The following is an 11,284-nucleotide window of genomic DNA, read 5'->3' as shown; positions in this document are numbered from 1 at the left end:
GAATAAATAATCCCATTTTTCTGAAATGGTAATCAGTTGTTTCTCTGAACTGGTACGTAACATCTATCGACTTCCGTCCTATTCGGATAACTCCTCGTGGTGCGTCTTCTTTTTATTCTTAGAGTGTGTGTATGGATTTAATACAGCTCGTAATAAGATGCGGTAGATCAAGCACCAGCCAATAATTCGAGCAAAGTGGACATAAGAGGTGAGCGTGTGGCAAATTTAAGCAATCGGATGTTTAGCCGTAAGCTGAAGAGAAGTGGAGTATCACAGAAATGTGAGAATGAATATTGACTAATGCTATGGTAGGTATTACGACGTTCTTCTCTATGACTACGAAAAACCGTTATCAAGTGCAAACTTTTAGGTATTCTAACGCTAATATAGTGTCACGGCTAAGAAGGAAGATCGGATAATAGTACAGTATAGTTTACCCATCTGCTTCTTGCAGCTTCTTGTCGAAAACATGGCTTGTTGATAAACATGGCTTGCTGTAAGAACAAAATGGTTCAAATGGCTCTGAGCACCATGGTACTTGACTTCTGAGGTCATCAGTCCCCTAGAACAGACTACTTAAACCTAACTAACCTAAGGACATCACACACATCCATGCCCGAGGCAGGATTCGAACCTGCGACCGTAGCGGTCTCGCGGTTCCAGACTGTAGCGCCTAGAACCGCTTGGGCTGTAAGAACAAAGTTCGCTTCTAGGAATTATGATAGGGTTTGGCAGCTATGCCAAGGGAGCAGGATCACCTCAGAACTGCCCAGGTTGTGCATTACATGCCCAAAGCACCTCCGTAATGTCATACAGTACTACAATCGCTGCGTCAGGAGCAAACACTGACTACGACGCTATGCATTACGCAACTATACCAGGGAGAGTTCTTCAGAGGTCTTCTCAATTTACATATGGAACATCTCTCAAGGACAGCGTCCCGAGAAGGAGCGGGTAACACAGCATCTTGAAACCTTCTTGTTGGGCTTTCAGTAATACCATCTTCTACCGTTTACTCCACTGCGCCAAAGTCACATTCTAGGCCTTTTACAACACCTCACTTATTAACGGATGCTTTTCATAACCACGCGTGCCTGTCTCTGACGCATTTGAGGGTCTTAATTCTTCTTGGCAGCTGCACGACTGTAAGTGATATGGTTGGTTCAACCCTATAATACTGGCCTTATCCACCAGTATTCAATTAGCTCTCCAACCTTTTCTGAATTTGCAAGTAGTTGGTTGTTAGGGACCTCTCAGATCCCATTGAAGCTTTATAGCTTATACCGGGTCTGTGGAAGGTTTCTAACAAGTTTCTAAGTGCTTATCTGTTGTGAATCTTATTCCATTCTCCGTTCATTGACTGTTGCCATCTGAGATCTGAGGGTGGTATATTAGATAAGACATGCAGCCAGAGAACTGGTGTTCATTTGAAAGAACCAACGTCAGTTCTCGTTGTAACGTTTAGCTGAACATCGACCTTGTTGACATTACTACTTCTAGGCCACACAGGACCTCAATATTCGGGAACAGGACACACAATCGACTGTGCTGCTGTTGGTACAGGGTCTGCTTGTTCCAGTCAGCTTTCTGATAATGTTGTTTCTAGTCTTCATTTTTAGCCTTCTTTTCTATATGTCAGAGAGGGATAAAGTATTACAGGTAGATAATTAGGGTTCAAGTTGTAGTTCGAATGTCCACAAATACGCAAATACAGGTATTATAATTTCACTGTTTACCAAAATAATTGAAGATCATAATGTGAAACAACCATTTCTGAGTGTACTCGCAGATGTGTGAACTGTCATTCAAAGTTGAGAGGTAAAGAGAAGCGGACATTCGTTGCTCATACATCACCCTGCTAACATTCCCTTTATCGCATCCGTGTCTCAGTGTGAGATGTGTAACACAATGAGCAACGCTAAACTCGTAAATTAGTAATAGATTATATGTCGGGGTAATGTCTCCTACAAGCTTTAAATTTATTGTATACTGAAAATTGTACTCTTACATGCGGAAAGTTTCCACGAGTGTTTGAACTTTCACTCGCACGCCCAGAGGACGCGGTGCCCAATAAATACAATTTTCTAAAATCAGCCCATATCATCCGCTTAAAAATTTTCTCGCATTGCTGGGAAAAACCAAATATTTGTCACATATACCTATGGTGCAGAAAGAAATCGAGCTGACACCGACGATAAGTGGCAAAAAGAAAAGACATCGTGAAAGCTACGACAGTTCGTCCTTAACTACATTCCGCCTGTGAGATTATCTCATCCTGTGTAATTTGTAAGGCGTACTGACTGCAGAAAGTCTTTCAGTCGGTAGCTGTTAAGCTGTTGATTGACAATAAGAGGAAGAGGAATGCTGAGCGGAAAGGAGATTCTTAGAGACAAGCTAGGCAAAAGACGAAAGTTGCTAAGAGACGCATAGGCGAAGCATTAAAAATGTGTAAACTTATATGCAGTTGGCATTCAATCACGGTGAAATGTAACCTGAAATGTTCAGATTTAAATATGAAGAGCTATCTAGTAACTCAGAACAAATTTTCTGTGGTTCGGGATTTAATTTTATTTTTTTTAAATTTGTGGTATGTCCTTTTTTGCTTTATCTACACTCTATACTACTATACAAAGACAAGTCGTTGTTTAACTTTGTTACTAAAAGTCTCGAGAAGGTTCTTGAGTGATTTACTTCAGATTTTTACACGAAACTGTAATAAACTTTCGGAGGACAGATAGGACACGTATTTTTAAATATATATGGTATGTAAATATACTTATATATACTTTATAAAGGGGACATATTGTTAGCAAAAATCTCGAGAAATTCTTGACCAATTTACTTCAAATTTTTACGCGATACTGTAATAAATGTTTGGACAGACACAGGCTACATATTTTGAAATATATGTGGTATATAAACACATATACACTATAGAAAAGGGATATGTCATTAGGAAAAACCTGGAAAGTTCTTGACCAATTTGCTTCAAATCTTTACACGATACTCTGCAGTTTCGTTTTTTTTCACACAGTTACTTTTAACTACAATAGCAGGGGATTTGAACCATTATACAAATTGCTTCTCCCAGTTTTTTTCTTTGTCCTTATACCAATATATAATTTTAAACAAAAATTGTAAACACAACTATGTGCTGTTTTGTTTTCTTTCCCACAGTCAGTTTTAATGGAAAACAGGGAAGTTGTATTTATGGCGTATCAGTTTATGATTAGAATACTACTACTACTATAGAATGTTTGTAATCCTACCCGTTTGCCGATTAAAACTATGCGAAGTACTGTCATTGAAACTCCTATGCTCATAGATCCAGCAGCAGTAAAGAGCTCTTATACCCCCTATAGAATGATCCAAAGCGATTTACCCATTCATTTTAAGTGACTTCATATCCTAGTCAAGGATTCATTGGCAATAATGATAAAATAGCTTGGAGAGAGGCGAAAGGGAGAAGGGACATAGAGAAAGGGAAGGAGGAAATAGAGGGGAGGCAAGGAGATGGACAAAGAGAAGCGGCACGAGGAAATCAGAAGATCCAGGAGAGAGAGGGGGGGAGGGGAAGGGAGGGGGGCAAGAAGATTAAAACGTACATCCAGTTGCCATACATATTTAGCAGTTGTGAAGCATTGTCAGGTTCGCTAGCTAGGAATATTTTCAAGTGAACTATTAGAGCCAAGGACATACAATATTCAGCATTGCACAGTATATCAGTTTACATATTTTCCGCAGCCATTTCATAATGTCAAAATAAGAGATCAGTGTAAATTTGAAGTTTCAATTTTTCTATCTATAAAATAATTATGAAGAATAATTACCTATGAATTTTAACCTTTAGAAAAGATGACAAGGATAACCACGATGTTGCTCAAAAACATCATCGTGAATGGCGTTTAAGAAAACGTTCGTTAAATTTGGCAGGTGCAGGAGGGTCCGACTCCCGTTAACATTCTGCAAGCGGAAAGATCCTCCAGTGTTGTAATGTAGATGTACCTGATTGTTCCAAGCGACACTGAGCAATATTTGTGTAGTCCGGCTGCGACAGCGAGATGGATGGCATTTGATGTAACGCGGTTGGGCGCCGAATCGATGCAAACGAGCCGTCAGTGCGAGGCGGACAGAAGCGCTTCCCGCTGGGAGCGGCCCCCATTGTTCGCGCGCGTTGGCGATGCTCGGCTCGCGCCGTGGGCAGCAGCCGGCGCCCGCCTGCCGGGAATCAATGACGTAACGGTGGGCCACTCGCTGTCCATGGCTTCTGAGTCAGCTGCTTCTCTGAGTCAGTTTTGCGCTGTATTTGCTCGAATCTTGTGCCAAGGTATTCCACATGCCAGCCTTCTGCAAACACTGCGTGTTACTTGCGTATGCACATGACACACAAGCACTCACACACACACACACACACACACACACTCCCAAAGCACAAAAACAGATTCTACACGGTGAACCAGAATTCTATAGGTTGTTCAGGAATACCTTCAGAGTATTTTGGTATCAGGGGCTTATGGTCTCCATCGATTCGTTAAGTCGTCGGCACACGAGACGAGTTAGGTAACGTTAACGTGGCGCTCTACGAATTTTGTGGCTTCAGTTCCTGCTATTTCACGTTGCCATTTCGTCATTTGAAACATAGACTAAGTTCTACGATATTTCGGCGACGTGTCACGTAAAGTAGAACCAGTGGAAAGCAAGAACGCTTCCTACGTCACACGCAGAATGCGCGAGGCCTACGAGAAAGGCAGGCCGCGGCGCTTACGTCACGAAGGTAGGTCTGAACTCGCTCGCTCGCTCAGCTCAGCAGACTCGCAACTGGGACTGTACGTACGTAGCACGAGAATTGCATCTTCTACTGGAATCTGCTATTATGAAGTCTTACTGATTAACAAAACTACAACAAAATAATTTAAAATCAGTACTCGATTGTATAACGGCCTGTTTATAGCATTTAATCTCTTCTGCTTAACAGTCAGTATCCGCCCCCCTCAAATTCTATGAGTCCCTCCAGATCCTCGAGCGCCATGCACTCCTCCTCGCCGACTGTATACGCCTCCATCCCCCATGCGGATCCTCTATGACCTAATTCCTTTCCCCCATCTGCTCCTTTTCCTCGAACATATCCACGTCCTCTACACCTCCCGCCAACTTGATCCCCCTCATTCCCTGGTTGCTTCTCTCCTCTCCAACCCCCGTCCTCTGCCGTGTCTTCACTGTTGTGTCGCCCCTACCCTCCACCTCTACACCCTTCATCTCCTCTACCGAGGTGGCTTCCATCAACTCCCCCTACCGGTTGATGTCTTCTCTCCCTCCATTCCATTTATCCCTCCTATCAACTCTGATCCTCACCTCCCCCTCCCTCCCTCTGTCCTTTTCTCAAGCTCCCTCTCCCCCCCCCTCCCATCCTGTTTTTCCCCGCCTACCCTCTCTCTGACTCCCTTCTCTCCCCCCAAGTCCTTTTGCTTTCCTCTCCACTGCCTTCCCCACTACTTCTCATGTCCAATGTGCCTCCACTTTCTTCTATGTCCTCTCCTTCCATCGGTTTCTTTCCTCATCTCCCCCCTTTTTTCCCCTCATTGGTCTGGATCTTCCCCCCGCCCCCGTCTGCCACCGTGTTGCCTCTATAGTGCTGTTTTAAGTAAATGTTCAGTGTTGTGTGTCCCCTGTCAGTGTTGTGAACAGCCACCATACTGTCTCATGCGAATAGAAACAAGACTGTCGCTATGTTTTTTTAATTGTGCCTGTCTACTTGCTGTGTGTCCTGATCCGCATCGTTTTTATATTTTAAATTTCACAACTCCTTTGTTTCTATTCTCATTATGTTTTTTAACTTTCCTGTTGCTGTAGAGCGGCCTATTACGCTGATGCCAGCCCCCCCCCCCCCCCCCCCACGCTCGGGCGGGGGCAGGGGGCGGGAGAGGGGGGGGAGGATTCGAAATGCAACAAAGGAAAAAAGTCATTATTTCCTTCTGCAACTGCTAATCATCTTCAGATGACTTTAATTTTATTGTACCCCAGTACAGCCGTAATAAATTATAAGCAGGCCTATGGACTTCCGATAATTGTAGGACTAATAACAGTAAGGCTCCATAATAGCGGATTCCAGTAGAAGATGCAATTGTCGTTTGTATGTACATACCTAGCTACCAGTTAACAGGTGTAGAAACGTAGTTTGTCTGCTGAGTTGAGTGAGCGAGCTCGGACCTACCGCCGGCCGTGGTGGCCGAGCGGTTTTAGGCGCTACAGTTCGGAACCGCGCGACCGCTACGGTCGCAGGTTCGAATCCTTCCTCGGGCATGGATGTGTGTGATGTCCTTAGGTTAGTTAGGTTTAAGTAGTTCTAAGTTCTAGGGGACTGATGACCTCAGAAGTTAAGTCCCATAGCGTTCAGAGCCATTTTTTTCAGACCTACCTTCGTGACGTACGAGCCGCGGCCTGTCTTTCTTGTAGGCCTCGCAGAAAGCTTAAAGCCCATAAAAAGCAAGACGTCATGGTCTTCTTCAGTAGAAGCCCGTATTCCGTTTGTTTTGTGTTGTACCTTGCACCCCCAAGAATATATGCTGTTTCTAAGCACCAGCACATTGAATGTCTCGAGAACTTATCGTTATTGGTACTATTTGTTGCAGTAAAAACACGGGAAACGTCATCTTGGTGGTTAAAGAATTTTCGTATATATTTTTTACCGTTTTATAGCTTGTGTGTTATCAGAGTAAGGGTGTTTCAAGGGAGCGACACGTTTAAGATCCAAGAAAAACGTGTCGTTCTTGTTAGGATTTGTCATAATTGTGAATTAATAACATATCGGCGATTAAAGCCTATGGAAGACTGTAAGCTAAAATCCGAAATTTCTCATAAGGAAATCATAGCCTAGCACAGTGTGTAGAAACAACACGTTATAGAGCAGAGATTAGTCGGCGTAGGGCTTAAGATTTGTTGTATATATATATTTTTTTCATCTTCATGTTTTCCAAAAGGTTTGGGACTTACTTACGAAATTAATAAAAATAATTTCTGTAATACTTAATATTATGTAAATATAAGAGAGTTCACCGTCAGGAATGAGTTTGTTCGATGAGGTGAACTTTTATAAGCTGATGTTCTCACTGACCTAGTCATGTATCTTTACTTTTTGTCTTAATACATGCCCACGGACACTGAAGTTTTTCCTTTTAGATACTACAGACAGAACAACATGACTAGTACATGGAGAAGGGAAGAACGTACATTTTAATAGAGCCAACATAGGAATTTTAGGCGTGTTTACAAAATTTTACGCGTGTTCATTTGCTGGAACAAATTGCATTGTTTACGAGCCACATAATGCCAACAACTGCAGCTGGAGAGCGCTGAGAGCGCAAAACCACGTTAAATAACTCGTCCCGTGCGCCGACCCGTGACGTTGGACATCCCGTCTGTGTGCATGTCAACGTTAGCTGCCTTGTCACATATGCCGACGGCTGTACAGAGTAATAATGCGCCGGCCGCGGTGGTCTAGCGGTTCTAGGCGCTCAGTCCGGAACCGCGCGACTGCTACGGTCGCAGGTTCAAATCCTGCCTCGGGCATGGATGTGTGTGATGTCCTTAGGTTAGTTAGGTTTAATTAGTTCTAAGTTCTAGGGGACTGATGACCGCAGATGATGTCCCATAGTGTTCAGAGCCATTTGAACCATTTTTGAAGTAATAATGCACGAGGCTTTATTCGAAAAGTAAGGTCCGATCACTTATAAAACATAAACTATAACAACTTTTTTAAAACATTATTTTTATTTAATTGTTTACATGTTTCTGTATTTCTCTACATAGTTTCCATATTTGTATAAACGCTCATCATAACGTTCTACAAGCGTTTGTATCCCTACGTTACAGACGTCTGTTGCCAGTGATAATAACCTGTCTTTAAATGTTCTCTTAGATCATCTGTTGAGAGGCACTTGCCGCCGAGAAACTCCTTTAGATAGCGGAACAAGTGAACTTCGCTTGGCGCCAAGTCTAGACTGTACGGTGAGTGGACAATGCTTCCCTATCCGGAACATGTGATCAGACTTTGGATGTGAATGGCACTGCCATCCGTCAACAAAACTCCAGACGTCAGAAGGCTACGTCGCTTATTCTGTACTGCAAGTCGAAGTTTAGTCCGGGTAGCGCAGTAAGCCATGCATTTATTGTTATCCGTTGCTGCATAAAGTCGACTAACAAGACTCATTGTGTAATTCATAACAAGGCTGCCATAACGTTGCGAGTTGAGACTGTCTGCTTGGCCTCGACTTTGACTGGTGATGTCATGCAGCGCCACTCCATTGACTGACGTGTAGACTATGGGGTCATGTGAGGAACCCTCGTCTCGTCCCCCGTACAGTGGTCTCTAAAAACTGGTCTCTTTCCTTATGATATCAGTCCACACAAGCCATTCTTTCCATTTCGTGCTTCTCGGTAAGTAGCCTGAGAAACAAATTCGTGGACATTTGCGAAACTGCAACTTTTCAGAGACAATTTTGTGCAAACTCCTTCTACCCACTTTCGGAAATTCCAGTACTGAAGTTGAAATTGTGATGCGCCGGTCTTCACGAATCTTTTCGTCCGCTGCTTTGACCAAATCTTCTGAGATCACTAGCGGTCGGGCTGATTACGGTTCGTCATGGACAGTTTCCCGTCCGTCCTCGAAAACTTACGCACTGTGCTGTCACTCATCGCAGTGGGGCCATACACTTCACTTATCTGTCGATGAACTTCCGCTGCTGCATCGTTCCCTGCTACGAAAAAAGCGAATCACTGACCTTATTTAACAGTCGGCGGGATGATCAGTTGTTTTAAACATGTTGAACTTACGGTGCAAAGAGTGTAAAGCGACAAGACTACGCCGATGGCTTCGTTTGACGAGCACGGCATACCGGCAATCGACGTGCATGCGCGTTTCAATTTTCGCGCGATATTCGATTAGCTACGGCGATTCCGATCTTGCTTTCCGAATAATCCTTGTAATTATGATTTATTCAGTCTGTCATCGCAATCACCCTTGTTTCGTGAAAATACTTTTACAACTACGAAGAATCCTGTAACATGCAATAATCAAAACGTACAACATACATCACAGAGTGATTCAACACCCTTCAGACGAAATACGAACATCACGGTGTATTCAATATGTTCTGTCAGTGTACAGCACAGTGAAACGTCCCCTTTGAAAAATTATATACGTGACTGTGCTTAAACTGAAAGTGACACACAATATTTTTAGCGCAACGCAATCTGACTTTCAAAAATCTGTACAAAAGAATGGCCCTGACTAACATTAACCTATACGTTTCACAAATCACTTACCTCACCAAAAATCTTCGTTACTCGAACTAGTGCAATACAGCGAGCGCCACTACTGCCAGCTAAATAAAAGATTCGAACTACGGAAGGCACTAACTACTGATAGGCATAGTTAGCAAATGAAAGACTTTAATAGAGAACAAACAATGTATTTACCTCAATAGTGTTCAAAAGTCATAATGTATATAGCAGTTCATGATATCCAGTATTACAAATTTCAAAACTCCGCCATCTCTCTCCCCACATCCACCACTGCTGGCGGCTCACCTCCAACTGCGCAACGCTACGCGCTGTTCACATCCAGCTGCCCAACACTACAATGGCGGACAACAATGCAAACCAGCCACAGACTGCATACATCACAGCCAGCGATTTTCATACAGAGCGCTACGTGGCGTTACCAATAAGAAAATCTAAACAGCCTACTTACATAGCCCCCATGCTCCCCACAAAAAAATTTTACAAATTGTTTTGGGCAGTGGCCAATAATGATTTGATAAAATTTTTGATAATTACAATAACAAAGATATCAAATGCACACACTTATTGATACAATGTTGGTCAAAAGCTAAAATTCACAGTCCATAAAGACAGTCCTGATCATGCATCACAGTAAAATTGCAGTGTTTTTTTTTTTACTCAAAGTCTGAGCAGTAAAAGAAAATGCACATGGAAGTAGTGGATTTCCATACAGTCTTGAAGAAGTAGTGTTGTCCTTCCAACGGAAAGACAGTGCTGAGTCTTGACATGCACACAGGTAATGGGCCACAACAGAGCAAACCCACAGCAGAGTCAGTCGAAGTTTTGAAGAATATTGGTAGGTAGGTCATCACACAGTAGACCCACTGTAGTCCTGGTATAGATTACTGTATTGGTGGACCAACAGAGATGCAGACCCACTACAGTCCTTGTAGAAATAATGGTATTGGTGAATCATCAAAGATGCAGACCCACTGTAGTCCTTGTAGAGACGGCCAGCATTCATCTGTTGCGACTGTGCAGGTGCACAATCACCATCGAAGAGTATTGTGGACAACATAGCAAGTCCATAAACCACCACTTGTGTACTCACAAAGTTTTTGGAATTGTCCTTAGAACCAGCAATGCTGTTATCAAGTCCCTTGCTGAATTATTAACACACGTGCAAACACTAACAGTCCCTACTTCTTACATATTGTCCATATACTATGACCAACAGAAACGTGTGCAGTGAAATGGAACTTACAAGTTAATAATATGATGAACTGGTGACAATTACAATTTTATAACGTAAGAATACAATTACAAAGGTACAAAATACATCATTAAAGAACATAACAATACAAATAACTCTGTAGTAGTACAGGCTTTACAAAAGAATCGAAATAACATATACATCAGTGTTACAGGAATTATGACATGAGTACATACATAAAAGATCAGAATAACACACAATTTTTTAGCGCAACGCAATCTGACTTTCAAAAATCCGTACAAAAGAATGGCCCTGACTAACATTAACCTATACGTTTCACAAATCACTTACCTCACCAAAAATCTTCGTTACTCGAACTAGTGCAATACAGCGAGCGCCACTACTGCCAGCTAAATAAAAGATTCAAACTACGGAAGGCACTAACTACTGATAGGCATAGTTAGCAAATGAAAGACTTTAATAGAGAACAAACAATGTATTTACCTCAGTAGTGTTCAAAAGTCATAATGTATATAGCAGTTCATGATATCCAGTATAACAAATTTCAAAACTCCGCCATCTCTCTCCCCACATCCACCACTGCTGGCGGCTCACCTCCAACTGCGCAACGCTACGCGCTGTTCACATCCAGCTGCCCAACCCTACAATGGCAGACAACAATGCAAACCGGCCACAGACTGCACACATCACAGCCAATAAGAAAACCTAAACAGCCTACTTACAACAGTACGTAAATAAATATAGAACTATTCCCTCACAAGTATTGTTAAA

Source organism: Schistocerca cancellata, chromosome 2 (assembly GCF_023864275.1).
Source record: "Schistocerca cancellata isolate TAMUIC-IGC-003103 chromosome 2, iqSchCanc2.1, whole genome shotgun sequence".
Taxonomy (NCBI): Eukaryota; Metazoa; Arthropoda; class Insecta; order Orthoptera; family Acrididae; genus Schistocerca; species Schistocerca cancellata.
Note: the sequence above shows the minus strand (reverse complement) of the source record.